The sequence below is a fragment of the Mixophyes fleayi genome, chromosome 4, assembly GCF_038048845.1.
Source record: "Mixophyes fleayi isolate aMixFle1 chromosome 4, aMixFle1.hap1, whole genome shotgun sequence".
Taxonomy (NCBI): domain Eukaryota; kingdom Metazoa; phylum Chordata; class Amphibia; order Anura; family Limnodynastidae; genus Mixophyes; species Mixophyes fleayi.
The window spans coordinates 64,997,748-65,014,279 of NC_134405.1; the positions used below are offsets into that span (position 1 = coordinate 64,997,748).

Genomic DNA, 16,532 nt, shown 5'->3' on the forward strand with positions numbered 1-16,532 from the left:
TTCAAGCATAGCTACCACCAGTGATGAGTCAGCTCCATCTTCCCCTAGGCAGGGTCAGCGCAAGCTTATTAAAATCCTTAACACTCACTTCGGGGGAGCAAAAAAGGAAGAGCATAGATCGGCTGGAGGCAGCGTCTCCCACTCCGGCAGGAGGTCCCCTGGTTAGATGTGAAAACACGGCATTGTTGATAGGAATTAGGCGCAGCATGAGACATAAGATTAAGAGGGGTCATTATGTTGATGTATTCGAACTGACGAAGGTCACCCAAAATGAGTTGGCAGCTGCGTGCGCGCGAGGGGGAGTCGGCGAGGATGCATACAGAAACTTTTCGAACTGGCTAACAGGGTATTGCGTTTTTTCAGCTTGTTATTTAGAAACTAGACCTGACGCAATCATAGACGTATGGAAATATCTTCACCTTATTAATGAGATGCATAGTTGTGAACGCCCAGGTACCTGGAGGTTGTACGATAAGCTGTTTCGCGAGAAGGTGCACGGCCAGCTCTATATGCCTCTGGCTTTTAAGGATGTTGAGATCTGGTTAAGGTTAAATAGAGCTCAAGTGTGGGAGGTGAGCATGGGGTATGGTCCTCCTCAGTTAGCCAGGTTTCCGTATGGGGGGAGACGAGGTGCTCCCCAGTTTTCCAAAAACCGTTGCTTTGCCTTTAACAATTCCTCATGCGGGAGGGGGGATTCATGCCGGTATAGGCACGTCTGCACCAATTGTAGAGAAAGTCATCCCCTCAAAGAATGCCCTAGGGGCTCCGGCGGAGTCGGTAGAGGATGGGGAGGGGCGGGGGGTACTGTCTAAGGCAGACTCCCCCATTAGATTCCCAATCCTCTGTAGATGGCTGGCCCTTTACCCGGATGCGGCGCAGGCCTCTTTCCTTAGGGAGGGTTTTTCGCCTCGGTTTTCATCTCCCCATAGATAGTGGGGTGGCAGGTACTGCCGCCAGAAACCTTCGCTCCGCGTATGTACACCCTGACATCCTAGCGGAGAAAGTCGGGAAGGAGATAGGCCTTGGTCGCATGGTGGGCCCTTTTTCATCCCCTCCCATTCAAGATTTAGCCATTTCCCCGGTGGGAATAGTACCTAAAAAGACCCCAGGGAAATTTAGATTAATCCAGCATTTATCTCACCCGGCGGGTAGGTCAGTTAATGATGCAATCGACCCAAAAATCAGCTCAGTAGTGTACCAGTCCTTTGATGATGCGTTAACCATAGTGAGAGAATTTGGCAATGGAGCGCTGATGGCTAAATTGGACATAGAATCGGCTTTCCGCCACCTCCCATTGCATCCCGAGTCCTTAAAAATTTATTGGGTTTAGAATTCAAAATGAGTACTATGTGGATTGATGCGTGCCAATGGGTTGTTCAGTGTCGTGCGCATATTTTGAGGCGTTTAGTTCCTTCCTCCACTGGTGTGTCGGAGCAGGGACGGGACATCGCGGCATAGCGCATTATCTGGATGATTTCCTGTTTATCGGTCCAGCCAATTCCCCTTGTTGTAAGGACAGATTGTATGCTGCGCAAGCGCTATTTCGTGTGATGGGGGTGCCAGTAGCTGCAGATAAAACGGAAGGCCCGGCCACATGCCTGGCTTTTTTAGGCATTGAAATTGACACAATAGAAGGTTGTTGTAGTTTACCATCTGATAAAGTGGCTAAGTTACAGTCCCTGATCGAAGAGGTTTTGGCGGCCCCATCTTGCGCATTGCGTAAAGTTCAATCGTTGTTAGGCTCTTTCAATTTTGCTTGCCGAGTAATACCTATGGGCCGAGTATTTTGTAGAAAGCTTCAGCTAGCAACGTCAGACTTGCGTAGTCCCCATTCCCAGGTGCGGTTGTCGCAGAAATTAGGGAGGATTTGTGTGTATGGAGGCGGTTTCTAGCGGTTTTTAACGGTGTAAGAGTATGGCCAGCACCCGCAGTAGCTAGTACATCTTTGGATTTGCATACAGACGCATCAGGCTCAAACGGTTTCGGTGCCTTTTTCCAAGGGGACTGGTGCGCTGCACCCTGGCCACAGTCATGGAGGTCTGAAGGTTTGGTGCGAAATTTGTTAACATTAGAGTTGTTTCCCATAGTTGTGGCTTTAGAGCTGTGGGCTGACCGGTTGCACGGCAGGAGCGTGGTTTTTTGGTGTGACATCCTAGGTGTGGTACAGGCTATCAACAAGCAAAGTGCCTCCTCACGCACTGCAATCAATTTGCTGCGTGTCCTGGTTTTGAGATGTTTAGAGTTTGACATTACCTTTCGGACACGCCACGTCCCTGGCGTGGATAACCAAATAGCCGATGCTCTTTCTCGTTTTGAATGGCAACGTTTTAGATCTCTGGCCCCACAGGCACGTTTAACCGGCTTACAGTGTTCTCCTTATGTTTGGCAGATGGTCCGTTAGGGATAATGTGGCTAGCAGCAGCGTCCTTGGCTCCGGCAACTAGAAAGTGTTATCAAGGGGCATGGAAACATTGGTTGAGTTACTCCGCATCTTGCAACAGCGACGCTTCAGGTCAGATTCGCTCTATTACGGGTTTTATGTGGAATTGTTATAACGAAGGGGTTTCTAGGGCAAAGATGGGGTCCCTTTTGGCTGGTATTTCATTCATGGCTAAGTTAAATGGCGCGCATGATCCCACAAAGTCATTTATTATAACTAAAGCATTGAAGGGTTGGTCCAGGATTCAGCCTATAAGTGATGACACTCGCCGGCCGATTGACGGGCAAATTTTAACCAGGTTGATTGAGGTATTGCATAACCTAGATGATTACGAGGCTTTGCTGTTTGGGCTGGCTTTCTCAATGGCGTATCACGGAGCTTTTAGGGTTAGTGAGTTGGTAGCCAGATCTAAGAACGACATAGGGGGAGCTTTGTTGTTTAGAAATGTTATTTTACAATCTAATGTGTTACGTTGTAAGATAGTCAGGTCAAAAACGGATCAGTTAGGCAGAGGTCAATGGTTAGCGATTACGGAGCAAGAAGAAACATACATATGCCTGGTCATGCTGGCCAATCAATTTGCTAAGATTCGGCCCCCAGGTGAAGGTTTGTGGTTAAGTCATAGGGACGGTACACCAGTAACTAAATTTCAATTTAGCGCTCTGTTAAAACGGGCCCTTGGGGAGGTTGGCCTCAACCCTGTTGAATATGGCGCGCATTCTTTCAGAATAGGGGCGGCCACCGCCGCTGCAGTTAGAGGGGCATCTGTCAATGAGATTCAAGCGTTAGGGAGATGGAAGTCGCAGGCCTATAAGAAATATATCTGGCCGGATAAATGAGCCTTGTAAGGGCTCTTATATATATGGTCTTGTACCTCCTTATGTCTCTCATGGTTCTCTATCGCTTTCATCTTTTCTTTTCTCGCCTATCACTTGGTGACTCAGGGCTATGCTGCTCGCTGTGTTAAACGGGGGCATGAAGGGATTTTCCCTCTTGTTTCCTTGGCAAGGCCTGATTAGTGTGTGTGCCTCCCGGGGTAATAAGGGTTTTTACCTTCATATGGGTTACCAATTTTCCTTTTCATTTTGTTTAGGCATTAAAGAATAAAATAGTGTCAGCATTTAATAAACGGGACAAAATAGAAATAAAATTAATTGCTTTTAGAGCAGATGGCTCTCATAGAGGGTGTAAAGTGAAACTAATGGTAGGGTTTTCCCTCTTGTAGGGAGGGGATACCTCAGCAAGTTGATAGCAGTTTTTGAATACCGTTGTTTTGTTGGATTAAATAAAATAAAAATAAATAAAATAAAATAAATGGCGCACGTTTTTCAGATACGGGTATGATTTGATGAGATTATTTATGTTGTTCTAGGTTCTTCGGTGAAGAGGACAAGGATATGGGTCGTGGGTCATTCGTTTATCTTTTGGGCAGCTAAACACAGAATAGCGGATAGGTAGTCCGGTTCCACACACCCAGTTGACATCCGCTGGTTGGGTAAAAGGGGCATGGTATGGGCGGCGTTGATTCCCACGTTAGGTGAAAAAATAGAAGAGCACGGTACCCCGGATATAGTGGTAATTAATTTGGGAGGTAATGATGTGGGAAAGGGCAAGTCCCTTGATTTGATCATTAACATTCGCGAAGATCTTGCACAAATACATGCCCGTTGGCCTTCAATGAGGGTTTGTTGGTCAAACATAATACCTCGGTTGTCCTGGAGGTCATCTATTCCCCCGGCCACATTGATAAAGGTGGTTAAAAAGATAAACGGATACGCGAGGCAGAACGTTAAGGGCATGCAGGGGGTTGTCATTAGTCATCCTGGATTAACAGTAGATAAGATCTTTTTAGAGCGGATGGGGTTCATTTGTCGCCAGAAGGAACGGTTTTGTTTATAGAGAGATTTACACCGTACATAAGTGTCTGTATTCCTTTTATTGTTGGGTGCAATATATTTGTGAAAATAAAAGGTAACTAAATTTTGATGAACAAGCCTTGCTTAGATAATTTATTAACACTTAAACTGGCCACCAAACATACAAACGTAGGGAAAAGATGTGTTTTTAAAGTACTCCAGTGGCGCAATCGTTCAGCGCGCGTTACTTATAAGACAGTATCTGTTAAGCTATGCCGAGGTTGTGAGTTCAAGCCTCACCTGGAGCATGTTTGCTTGCTTATTTCTTCTTTTCTGAGGTCATTACTCATTGGTTATCGTTTGCAACCTGAATATTTAATATCATATTACCAAGAAAGCAACAACAACATAGAAATGACTGTGTTTATCACACATCAGCATTGGTTGACAAATCAGGATTGGTTCAACTGCATTGTAAATGCTCCATGAGTCGGTCAACAAAGTGCCAATGCAAAAGACTTTTTACCGTTGGTAAAAGAGTTGCAGCAATCCGTTTTACTGCAATACAGCATGAGGGCCCATATTTTTTGCTCTCATTAGTACCAGCACATTTCCTGCAGGAATTTAGAAAGAAAAAAACACAAAACAACTTCCCTTTTTCCAAGCATTTAATTGACTGATTACTGCGGAAAAAATCAGGCACACACACAAGTCTCACTGAGCCCCAGTGGCCTAATGGATAAGGCACTGGCCTCCTAAGCCAGGGATTGTGGGTTCAAGTCCCATCTGGGGTGCTAGTTGGTTTGTTGCTTATTGTTCACCACTTGAGATTGTGTTTTTAAGCTTGTTGCGACTGGCCAAACTGTGTTACCAAAAGGCTTCATCCACCACGACATTCCTGTGGGTGCAGTAGCTAAAACATGCCATTTACCATGGTAACATTGGGTCCTCCAAAACCTTTCCATCGAGTTAGAAAAGGGTTGCATTTTTGTTTTTACTATTTCTTTGGACACGCACCGTACTGACATTTTAGATGCTAGAGACCCAATAAACAATGTTTTACTTCACGCGCAGATCACATGTGAGATCATATTGCCTTACATATAAATATACAGTATTACACAGTACATAAGTGTCTGTATTCCCTGTATTGTTGGGTGCAATATATTTGTGAAAATAAAAGGTAACTAAATTTTGATGAACAAGCCTTGCTTAGATAATTTATTAACACTTAAACTGGTCACCAAACATACAAACATAGGGAAAAGATGTGTCTTTAAAGTGCTCCAGTCGTGCAATCGGTCAACGCGCAGTACTTATAAGACAGTATCTGTTAAGCTATGCCGAGGTTGTGAGTTCAAGCCTCACCTGGAGCATGTTTGCTTGCTTATTTCTTCTTTTTCTGAGGTCATTACTCATTGGTTATCGTTTGCAACCTGAATATTTAATATCATATTACCAAGAAAGCAACAACAACATAGAAATGACTGTGTTTATCACACATCAGCATTGGTTGACAAATCAGGATTGGATCAACTGCATTGTAAACGCTCCATGAGTCGGTCAACAAAGTGCCAATGCAAAAGACTTTTTACCGTTGGTAAAAGAGTTGCAGCAATCCGTTTTACTGCAATACAGCATGAGGGCCCATTTTTTTTGCTCTCATTAGTACCAGCACATTTCCTGCAGGAATTTGGAAAGCAAAAAACACAAAACAACTTCCCTTTTTCCAAGCATTTAATTGACTGATTACTGCGGAAAAAATCAGGCACACACACAAGTCTCACTGAGCCCCAGTGGCCAAATGGATAAGGCACTGGCCTCCTAAGCCAGGGATTGTGGGTTCAAGTCCCATCTGGGGTGCAAGTTGGTTTGTTGCTTATTCTTCACCACTTGAGATTGTGTTTTTAAGCTTGTTGCGACTGGCCAAACTGTGTTACCAAAAGGCTTCATCCACCACGACATTCCTGTGGGTGCAGTAGCTAAAACATGCCATTTAACATGGTAACATTGGGTCCTCCAAAACCTTTCCATCGCGTTAGAAAAGGGTTGCATTTTTGTTTTTACTATTTCTTTGGACACGCACCGTACTGACATTTTAGATGCTAGAGACCCAATAAACAATGTTTTACTTCACGCGCAGATCACATGTGAGATCATATTGCCTTACATTTAAATATACAGTATTACACAGTACATAAGTGTCTGTATTCCCTGTATTGTTGGGTGCAATATATTTGTGAAAATAAAAGGTAACTAAATTTTGATGAACAAGCCTTGCTTAGATAATTTATTAACACTTAAACTGGTCACCAAACATACAAACGTAGGGAAAAGAGGTGTCTTTAAAGTGCTCCAGTGGTGCAATCGGTCAGCGCGCGGTATTTATAAGACAGTATCTGTTAAGCTATGCCGAGGTTGTGAGTTCAAGCCTCACCTGGAGCATGTTTGCTTGCTTATTTCTTCTTTTTCTGAGGTCATTACTCATTGGTTATCGTTTGCAACCTGAATATTTAATATCATATTACCAAGAAAGCAACAACAACATAGAAATGACTGTGTTTATCACACATCAGCATTGGTTGACAAATCAGGATTGGTTCAACTGCATTGTAAACGCTCCATGAGTCGGTCAACAAAGTACCAATGCAAAAGACTTTTTACCGTTGGTAAAAGAGTTGCAGCAATCCGTTTTACTGCAATACAGCATGAGGGCCCATATTTTTTGCTCTCATTAGTACCAGCACATTTCCTGCAGGAATTTGGAAAGCAAAAAACACAAAACAACTTCCCTTTTTCCAAGCATTTAAATGACTGATTACTGCGGAAAAAATCAGGCACACACACAAGTCTCACTGAGCCCCAGTGGCCTAATGGATAAGGCACTGGCCTTCTAAGCCAGGGATGGTGGGTTCAAGTCCCATCTGGGGTGCAAGTTTGTTTGTTGCTTATTCTTCACCACTTGAGATTGTGTTTTTAAGCTTTTTGCGACTGGCCAAACTGTGTTACCAAAAGGCTTCATCCACCACGACATTCCTGTGGGTGCAGTAGCTAAAACATGCCATTTACCATGGTAACATTCGGTCCTCCAAAACCTTTCCATCGAGTTAGAAAAGGGTTGCATTTTTGTTTTTACTATTTCTTTGGACACGCACCGTACTGACATTTTAGATGCTAGAGACCCAATAAACAATGTTTTACTTCACGCGCAGATCACATGTGAGATCATATTGCCTTACATTTAAATATACAGTATTACACAGTACATACGTGTCTGTATTCCCTGTATTGTTGGGTGCAATATATTTGTGAAAATAAAAGGTAACTAAATTTTGATGAACAAGCCTTGCTTAGATAATTTATTAACACTGGGGTGCAAGTTGGTTTGTTGCTTATTCTTCACCACTTGAGATTGTGTTTTGAAGCTTGTTGCGACTGGCCAAACTTTGTTACCAAAAGGCTTCATCCACCACGACATTCCTGTAGGTGCAGTAGCTAAAACATGCCATTTACCATGGTAACATTGGGTCCTCCAAAACCTTTCCATCGAGTTAAAAAAGGGTTGCATTTTTGTTTTTACTATTTCTGGGATACAAGTTGGTTTGTTGCTTATTCTTCACCACTTGAGATTGTGTTTTTAAGCTTGTTGTGACTGGCCAAACTGTGTTACCAAAAGGCTTCATCCACCACGACATTCCTGTGGGTGCAGTAGCTAAAACATGCCATTTACCATGGTAACATTGGGTCCTCCAAAACCTTTCCATCGAGTTAGAAAAGGGTTGCATTTTTGTTTTTACTATTTCTTTGGACACGCAACGTACTGACATTTTAGATGCTAGAGACCCAATAAACAATGTTTTACTTCACGCGCAGATCACATGTGAGATCATATTGCCTTACATTTAAATATACAGTATTACACAGTACATAAGTGTCTGTATTCCCTGTATTGTTGGGTGCAATATATTTGTGAAAATAAAAGGTAACTAAATTTTGATGAACAAGCCTTGCTTAGATAATTTATTAACAGTTAAACTGGTCACCAAACATAGAAACGTAGGGAAAAGATGTGTCTTTAAAGTGCTCCAGTGGCGCAATCGGTCAGCGCGCGGTACTTATAAGACAGTATCTGTTAAGCTATGCCGAGGTTGTGAGTTCAAGCCTCACCTGGAGCATGTTTGCTTGCTTATTTCTTCTTTTCTGAGGTCATTACTCATTGGTTATCGTTTGCAACCTGAATATTTAATATCATATTACCAAGAAAGCAACAACAACATAGAAATGACTGTGTTTATCACACATCAGCATTGGTTGACAAATCAGGATTGGTTCAACTGCATTGTAAACGCTCCATGAGTCGGTCAACAAAGTGCCAATGCAAAAGACTTTTTACCGTTGGTAAAAGAGTTGCAGCAATCCGTTTTACTGCAATACAGCATGAGGGCCCATATTTTTTGCTCTCATTAGTACCAGCACATTTCCTGCAGGAATTTGGAAAGCAAAAAACACAAAACAACTTCCCTTTTTCCAAGCATTTAAATGACTGATTACTGCGGAAAAAATCAGGCACACACGCAAGTCTCACTGAGCCCCAGTGGCCTAATGGATAAGGCACTGGCCTCCTAAGCCAGGGATTGTGGGTTCAAGTCCCATCTGGGGTGCAAGTTGGTTTGTTGCTTATTCTTCACCACTTGAGATTGTGTTTTGAAGCTTGTTGCGACTGGCCAAACTTTGTTACCAAAAGGCTTCATCCACCACGACATTCCTGTAGGTGCAGTAGCTAAAACATGCCATTTACCATGGTAACATTGGGTCCTCCAAAACCTTTCCATCGAGTTAAAAAAGGGTTGCATTTTTGTTTTTACTATTTCTGGGGTGCAAGTTGGTTTGTTGCTTATTCTTCACCACTTGAGATTGTGTTTTTAAGCTTGTTGTGACTGGCCAAACTGTGTTACCAAAAGGCTTCATCCACCACGACATTCCTGTGGGTGCAGTAGCTAAAACATGCCATTTACCATGGTAACATTGGGTCCTCCAAAACCTTTCCATCGAGTTAGAAAAGGGTTGCATTTTTGTTTTTACTATTTCTTTGGACACGCACCGTACTGACATTTTAGATGCTAGAGACCCAATAAACAATGTTTTACTTCACGCGCAGATCACATGTGAGATCATATTGCCTTACATTTAAATATACAGTATTACACAGTACATAAGTGTCTGTATTGTTGGGTGCAATATATTTGTGAAAATAAAAGGTAACTAAATTTTGATGAACAAGCCTTGCTTAGATAATTTATTAACAGTTAAACTGGTCACCAAACATAGAAACGTAGGGAAAAGATGTGTCTTTAAAGTGCTCCAGTGGCGCAATCGGTCAGCGCGCGGTACTTATAAGACAGTATCTGTTAAGCTATGCCGAGGTTGTGAGTTCAAGCCTCACCTGGAGCATGTTTGCTTGCTTATTTCTTCTTTTCTGAGGTCATTACTCATTGGTTATCGTTTGCAACCTGAATATTTAATATCATATTACCAAGAAAGCAACAACAACATAGAAATGACTGTGTTTATCACACATCAGCATTGGTTGACAAATCAGGATTGGTTCAACTGCATTGTAAACGCTCCATGAGTCGGTCAACAAAGTGCCAATGCAAAAGACTTTTTACCGTTGGTAAAAGAGTTGCAGCAATCCGTTTTACTGCAATACAGCATGAGGGCCCATATTTTTTGCTCTCATTAGTACCAGCACATTTCCTGCAGGAATTTGGAAAGCAAAAAACACAAAACAACTTCCCTTATTCCAAGCATTTAAATGACTGATTACTGCGGAAAAAATCAGGCACACACGCAAGTCTCACTGAGCCCCAGTGGCCTAATGGATAAGGCACTGGCCTCCTAAGCCAGGGATTGTGGGTTCAAGTCCCATCTGGGGTGCAAGTTGGTTTGTTGCTTATTCTTCACCACTTGAGATTGTGTTTTGAAGCTTGTTGCGACTGGCCAAACTTTGTTACCAAAAGGCTTCATCCACCACGACATTCCTGTAGGTGCAGTAGCTAAAACATGCCATTTACCATGGTATCATTGGGTCCTCCAAAACCTTTCCATCGAGTTAAAAAAGGGTTGCATTTTTGTTTTTACTATTTCTGGGATGCAAGTTGGTTTGTTGCTTATTCTTCACCACTTGAGATTGTGTTTTTAAGCTTGTTGTGACTGGCCAAACTGTGTTACCAAAAGGCTTCATCCACCACGACATTCCTGTGGGTGCAGTAGCTAAAACATGCCATTTACCATGGTAACATTGGGTCCTCCAAAACCTTTCCATCGAGTTAGAAAAGGGTTGCATTTTTGTTTTTACTATTTCTTTGGACACGCACCGTACTGACATTTTAGATGCTAGAGACCCAATAAACAATGTTTTACTTCACGCGCAGATCACATGTGAGATCATATTGCCTTACATTTAAATATACAGTATTACACAGTACATAAGTGTCTGTATTCCCTGTATTGTTGGGTGCAATATATTTGTGAAAATAAAAGGTAACTAAATTTTGATGAACAAGCCTTGCTTAGATAATTTATTAACAGTTAAACTGGTCACCAAACATAGAAACGTAGGGAAAAGATGTGTCTTTAAAGTGCTCCAGTGGCGCAATCGGTCAGCGCGCGGTACTTATAAGACAGTATCTGTTAAGCTATGGCAAGGTTGTGAGTTCAAGCCTCACCTGGAGCATGTTTGCTTGCTTATTTCTTCTTTTCTGAGGTCATTACTCATTGGTTATCGTTTGCAACCTGAATATTTAATATCATATTACCAAGAAAGCAACAACAACATAGAAATGACTGTGTTTATCACACATCAGCATTGGTTGACAAATCAGGATTGGTTCAACTGCATTGTAAACGCTCCATGAGTCGGTCAACAAAGTGCCAATGCAAAAGACTTTTTACCGTTGGTAAAAGAGTTGCAGCAATCCGTTTTACTGCAATACAGCATGAGGGCCCATATTTTTTGCTCTCATTAGTACCAGCACATTTCCTGCAGGAATTTGGAAAGCAAAAAACACAAAACAACTTCCCTTTTTCCAAGCATTTAAATGACTGATTACTGCGGAAAAAATCAGGCACACACGCAAGTCTCACTGAGCCCCAGTGGCCTAATGGATAAGGCACTGGCCTCCTAAGCCAGGGATTGTGGGTTCAAGTCCCATCTGGGGTGCAAGTTGGTTTGTTGCTTATTCTTCATCGCTTGTTGCGACTGGCCAAACTTTGTTACCAAAAGGCTTCATCCACCACGACATTCCTGTAGGTGCAGTAGCTAAAACATGCCATTTACCATGGTAACATTGGGTCCTCCAAAACCTTTCCATCGAGTTAAAAAAGGGTTGCATTTTTGTTTTTACTATTTCTGGGATGCAAGTTGGTTTGTTGCTTATTCTTCACCACTTGAGATTGTGTTTTTAAGCTTGTTGTGACTGGCCAAACTGTGTTACCAAAAGGCTTCATCCACCACGACATTCCTGTGGGTGCAGTAGCTAAAACATGCCATTTACCATGGTAACATTGGGTCCTCCAAAACCTTTCCATCGAGTTAGAAAAGGGTTGCATTTTTGTTTTTACTATTTCTTTGGACACGCACCGTACTGACATTTTAGATGCTAGAGACCCAATAAACAATGTTTTACTTCACGCGCAGATCACATGTGAGATCATATTGCCTTACATTTAAATATACAGTATTACACAGTACATAAGTGTCTGTATTCCCTGTATTGTTGGGTGCAATATATTTGTGAAAATAAAAGGTAACTAAATTTTGATGAACAAGCCTTGCTTAGATAATTTATTAACAGTTAAACTGGTCACCAAACATAGAAACGTAGGGAAAAGATGTGTCTTTAAAGTGCTCCAGTGGTGCAATCGGTCAGAGCGCGGTACTTATAAGACAGTATCTGTTAAGCTATGCCGAGGTTGTGAGTTCAAGCCTCACCTGGAGCATGTTTGCTTGCTTATTTCTTCTTTTCTGAGGTCATTACTCATTGGTTATCGTTTGCAACCTGAATATTTAATATCATATTACCAAGAAAGCAACAACAACATAGAAATGACTGTGTTTATCACACATCAGCATTGGTTGACAAATCAGGATTGGTTCAACTGCATTGTAAACGCTCCATGAGTCGGTCAACAAAGTGCCAATGCAAAAGACTTTTTACCGTTGGTAAAAGAGTTGCAGCAATCCGTTTTACTGCAATACAGCATGAGGGCCCATATTTTTTGCTCTCATTAGTACCAGCACATTTCCTGCAGGAATTTGGAAAGCAAAAAACACAAAACAACTTCCCTTTTTCCAAGCATTTAAATGACTGATTACTGCGGAAAAAACCAGGCACACACGCAAGTCTCACTGAGCCCCAGTGGCCTAATGGATAAGGCACTGGCCTCCTAAGCCAGGGATTGTGGGTTCAAGTCCCATCTGGGGTGCAAGTTGGTTTGTTGCTTATTCTTCACCACTTGAGATTGTGTTTTGAAGCTTGTTGCGACTGGCCAAACTTTGTTACCAAAAGGCTTCATCCACCACGACATTCCTGTAGGTGCAGTAGCTAAAACATGCCATTTACCATGGTAACATTGGGTCCTCCAAAACCTTTCCATCGAGTTAAAAAAGGGTTGCATTTTTGTTTTTACTATTTCTGGGATGCAAGTTGGTTTGTTGCTTATTCTTCACCACTTGAGATTGTGTTTTTAAGCTTGTTGTGACTGGCCAAACTGTGTTACCAAAAGGCTTCATCCACCACGACATTCCTGTGGGTGCAGTAGCTAAAACATGCCATTTACCATGGTAACATTGGGTCCTCCAAAACCTTTCCATCGAGTTAGAAAAGGGTTGCATTTTTGTTTTTACTATTTCTTTGGACACGCACCGTACTGACATTTTAGATGCTAGAGACCCAATAAACAATGTTTTACTTCACGCGCAGATCACATGTGAGATCATATTGCCTTACATTTAAATATACAGTATTACACAGTACATAAGTGTCTGTATTCCCTGTATTGTTGGGTGCAATATATTTGTGAAAATAAAAGGTAACTAAATTTTGATGAACAAGCCTTGCTTAGATAATTTATTAACAGTTAAACTGGTCACCAAACATAGAAACGTAGGGAAAAGATGTGTCTTTAAAGTGCTCCAGTGGTGCAATCGGTCAGCGCGCGGTACTTATAAGACAGTATCTGTTAAGCTATGCCGAGGTTGTGAGTTCAAGCCTCACCTGGAGCATGTTTGCTTGCTTATTTCTTCTTTTCTGAGGTCATTACTCATTGGTTATCGTTTGCAACCTGAATATTTAATATCATATTACCAAGAAAGCAACAACAACATAGAAATGACTGTGTTTATCACACATCAGCATTGGTTGACAAATCAGGATTGGTTCAACTGCATTGTAAACGCTCCATGAGTCGGTCAACAAAGTGCCAATGCAAAAGACTTTTTACCGTTGGTAAAAGAGTTGCAGCAATCCGTTTTACTGCAATACAGCATGAGGGCCCATATTTTTTGCTCTCATTAGTACCAGCACATTTCCTGCAGGAATTTGGAAAGCAAAAAACACAAAACAACTTCCCTTTTTCCAAGCATTTAAATGACTGATTACTGCGGAAAAAATCAGGCACACACGCAAGTCTCACTGAGCCCCAGTGGCCTAATGGATAAGGCACTGGCCTCCTAAGCCAGGGATTGTGTGTTCAAGTCCCATCTGGGGTGCAAGTTGCTTTGTTGCTTATTCTTCACCACTTGAGATTGTGTTTTTAAGCTTGTTGCGACTGGCCAAAGTATGTTACCAAAAGGCTTCATCCACCACGACATTCCTGTGGGTGCAGTAGCTAAAACATGCCATTTACCATGGTAACATTGGGTCCTCCAAAACCTTTCCATCGAGTTAGAAAAGGGTTGCATTTTTGTTTTTACTATTTCTGGGGTGCAAGTTGGTTTGTTGCTTATTCTTCACCACTTGAGAGTGTGTTTTTAAGCTTGTTGCGACTGGCCAAACTGTGTTACCAAAAGGCTTCATCCACCATGACATTCCTGTGGGTTAAGTAGCTAAAACATGCCATTTACCATGGTAACATTGGGTCCTCCAAAACCTTTCCATCGAGTTAGAAAAGGGTTGCATTTTTGTTTTTACTATTTCTAGGGTGCAAGTTGGTTTGTTGCTTATTCTTCACCACTTGAGATTGTGTTTTTAAGCTTGTTGAGACTGGCCAAACTGTGTTACCAAAAGGCTTCATCCACCACGACATTCCTGTGGGTGCAGTAGCTAAAACATGCCATTTACCATGGTAACATTGGGTCCTCCAAAACCTTTCCATCGAGTTAGAAAAGGGTTGCATTTTTGATTTTACTATTACTGGGGTGCAAGTTGGTTTGTTGCTTATTCTTCACCACTTGAGATTGTGTTTTTAAGCTTGTTGCGACTGGCCAAACTGTGTTACCAAAAGGCTTCATCCACCACGACATTCCTGTAGGTGCAGTAGCTAAAACATGCCATTTACCATGGTAACATTGGGTCTTCCAAAACCTTTCCATCGAGTTAGAAAAGGGTTGCATTTTTGTTTTTACTATTTCTGGGGTGCAAGGTGGTTTGTTGCTTAATCTTCACCACTTGAGATTGTGTTTTTAAGCTTGTTGCGACTGGCCAAACTGTGTTACCAAAAGGCTTCATCCACCACAACATTCCTGTGGGTGCAGTAGCTAAAACATGCCATTTACCATGGTAACATTGGGTCCTCCAAAACCTTTCCATCGAGTTAGAAAAGGGTTGCATTTTTGTTTTTACTATTTCTGGGGTGCAAGTTGGTTTGTTGCTTATTCTTCACCACTTGAGATTGTGTTTTTAAGCTTGTTGCGACTGGCCAAACTGTGTTACCAAAAGGCTTCATCCACCACGACATTCCTGTGGGTGCAGTAGCTAAAACATGCCATTTACCATGGTAACATTGGGTCCTCCAAAACCTTTCCATCGAGTTAGAAAGGGGTTCCATTTTTGTTTTTACTATTTCTTTGGACACGCACCGTACTGACATTTTAGATGCTAGAGACCCAATAAACAATGTTTTACTTCACGCGCAGATCACATGTGAGATCATATTGCCTTACATTTAAATATACAGTATTAAACAGTACATAAGTGTCTGTATTCCCTGTATTGTTGGGTGCAATATATTTGTGAAAATAAAAGGTAACTAAATTTTGATGAACAAGCCTTGCTTAGATAATTTATTAACACTTAAACTGGTCACCAAACATACAAACGTAGGGAAAAGATGTGTCTTTAAAGTGCTCCAGTGGCGCAATCGGTCAGCGCGCGGTACTTATAAGACAGTATCTGTTAAGCTATGCCGAGGTTGTGAGTTCAAGCCTCACCTGGAGCATGTTTGCTTGCTTATTTCTTCTTTTCTGAGGTCATTACTCATTGGTTATCGTTTGCAACCTGAATATTTAATATTGTATTACCAAGAAAGCAACAACAACATAGAAATGACTGTGTTTATCACACATCAGCATTGGTTGACAAATCAGGATTGGTTCAACTGAATTTTAAACGCTCCATGAGTCGGTCAACAAAGTGCCAATGCAAAAGACTTTTTACCATTGGTAAAAGAGTTGCAGCAATCTGTTTTACTACAATACAGCATGAGGGCCCATATTTTTTGCTCTCATTAGTACCAGCACATTTCCTGCAGGAATTTGGAAAGCAAAAAACACAAAACAACTTCCCTTTTTCCAAGCATTTAAATGACTGATTACTGCGGAAAAAATCAGGCACACATGCAAGAATCACTGAGCCCCAGTGGCCTAATGAATAAGGCACTGGCCTCCTAAGCCAGGGATTGTGGGTTCAAGTCCCATCTGGGGTGCAAGTTGGTTTGTTGCTTATTCTTCACCACTTGAGATTGTGTTTTTAAGCTTGTTGTGACTGGCCAAACTGTGTTACCAAAAGGCTTCATCCACCACGACATTCCTGTGGGTGCAGTAGCTAAAACATGCCATTTACCATGGTAACATTGGGTCCTCCAAAACCTTTCCATCGAGTTAGAAAAGGGTTGCATTTTTGTTTTTACTATTTCTTTGGACACGCACCGTACTGACATTTTAGATGCTAGAGACCCAATAAACAATGTTTTACTTCACGCGCAGATCACATGTGAGATCATATTGCCTTACATTT

The 16,532-nt window shown here is 41.8% G+C and overlaps 1 protein-coding gene and 16 non-coding genes across 21 annotated transcripts in view; 16 read left to right on the forward strand and 1 right to left on the reverse strand.

Moving 5' to 3' along the window:
• The window catches only part of FER1L5 (fer-1 like family member 5), a 676,118-nt gene that overhangs the window by 71,915 nt on the left and 587,671 nt on the right, over window positions 1-16,532 (reverse strand). The gene's annotated exons all lie outside the window — the stretch shown is intronic.
• On the forward strand, window positions 5,018-5,090 carry TRNAR-CCU (transfer RNA arginine (anticodon CCU)). Its single transcript has one exon. It is a non-coding gene; the product is annotated as a tRNA-Arg (tRNA).
• Window positions 6,087-6,159, forward strand: TRNAR-CCU (transfer RNA arginine (anticodon CCU)). The gene has a single exon. It is a non-coding gene; the product is annotated as a tRNA-Arg (tRNA).
• On the forward strand, window positions 6,649-6,741 carry TRNAI-UAU (transfer RNA isoleucine (anticodon UAU)). The gene is given in 2 exon segments: window positions 6,649-6,686; window positions 6,706-6,741. It is a non-coding gene; the product is annotated as a tRNA-Ile (tRNA).
• TRNAR-UCU (transfer RNA arginine (anticodon UCU)) lies at window positions 7,156-7,228 on the forward strand. Its single transcript has one exon. It is a non-coding gene; the product is annotated as a tRNA-Arg (tRNA).
• On the forward strand, window positions 8,379-8,471 carry TRNAI-UAU (transfer RNA isoleucine (anticodon UAU)). Its single transcript is given in 2 exon segments — window positions 8,379-8,416; window positions 8,436-8,471. It is a non-coding gene; the product is annotated as a tRNA-Ile (tRNA).
• Window positions 8,885-8,957, forward strand: TRNAR-CCU (transfer RNA arginine (anticodon CCU)). Its single transcript has one exon. It is a non-coding gene; the product is annotated as a tRNA-Arg (tRNA).
• TRNAI-UAU (transfer RNA isoleucine (anticodon UAU)) lies at window positions 9,655-9,747 on the forward strand. The gene is given in 2 exon segments: window positions 9,655-9,692; window positions 9,712-9,747. It is a non-coding gene; the product is annotated as a tRNA-Ile (tRNA).
• Window positions 10,161-10,233, forward strand: TRNAR-CCU (transfer RNA arginine (anticodon CCU)). Its single transcript has one exon. It is a non-coding gene; the product is annotated as a tRNA-Arg (tRNA).
• Window positions 10,940-11,032, forward strand: TRNAI-UAU (transfer RNA isoleucine (anticodon UAU)). The gene is given in 2 exon segments: window positions 10,940-10,977; window positions 10,997-11,032. It is a non-coding gene; the product is annotated as a tRNA-Ile (tRNA).
• On the forward strand, window positions 11,446-11,518 carry TRNAR-CCU (transfer RNA arginine (anticodon CCU)). The gene has a single exon. It is a non-coding gene; the product is annotated as a tRNA-Arg (tRNA).
• On the forward strand, window positions 12,205-12,297 carry TRNAI-UAU (transfer RNA isoleucine (anticodon UAU)). The gene is given in 2 exon segments: window positions 12,205-12,242; window positions 12,262-12,297. It is a non-coding gene; the product is annotated as a tRNA-Ile (tRNA).
• Window positions 12,711-12,783, forward strand: TRNAR-CCU (transfer RNA arginine (anticodon CCU)). Its single transcript has one exon. It is a non-coding gene; the product is annotated as a tRNA-Arg (tRNA).
• Window positions 13,490-13,582, forward strand: TRNAI-UAU (transfer RNA isoleucine (anticodon UAU)). The gene is given in 2 exon segments: window positions 13,490-13,527; window positions 13,547-13,582. It is a non-coding gene; the product is annotated as a tRNA-Ile (tRNA).
• TRNAR-CCU (transfer RNA arginine (anticodon CCU)) lies at window positions 13,996-14,068 on the forward strand. Its single transcript has one exon. It is a non-coding gene; the product is annotated as a tRNA-Arg (tRNA).
• On the forward strand, window positions 15,643-15,735 carry TRNAI-UAU (transfer RNA isoleucine (anticodon UAU)). The gene is given in 2 exon segments: window positions 15,643-15,680; window positions 15,700-15,735. It is a non-coding gene; the product is annotated as a tRNA-Ile (tRNA).
• On the forward strand, window positions 16,149-16,221 carry TRNAR-CCU (transfer RNA arginine (anticodon CCU)). The gene has a single exon. It is a non-coding gene; the product is annotated as a tRNA-Arg (tRNA).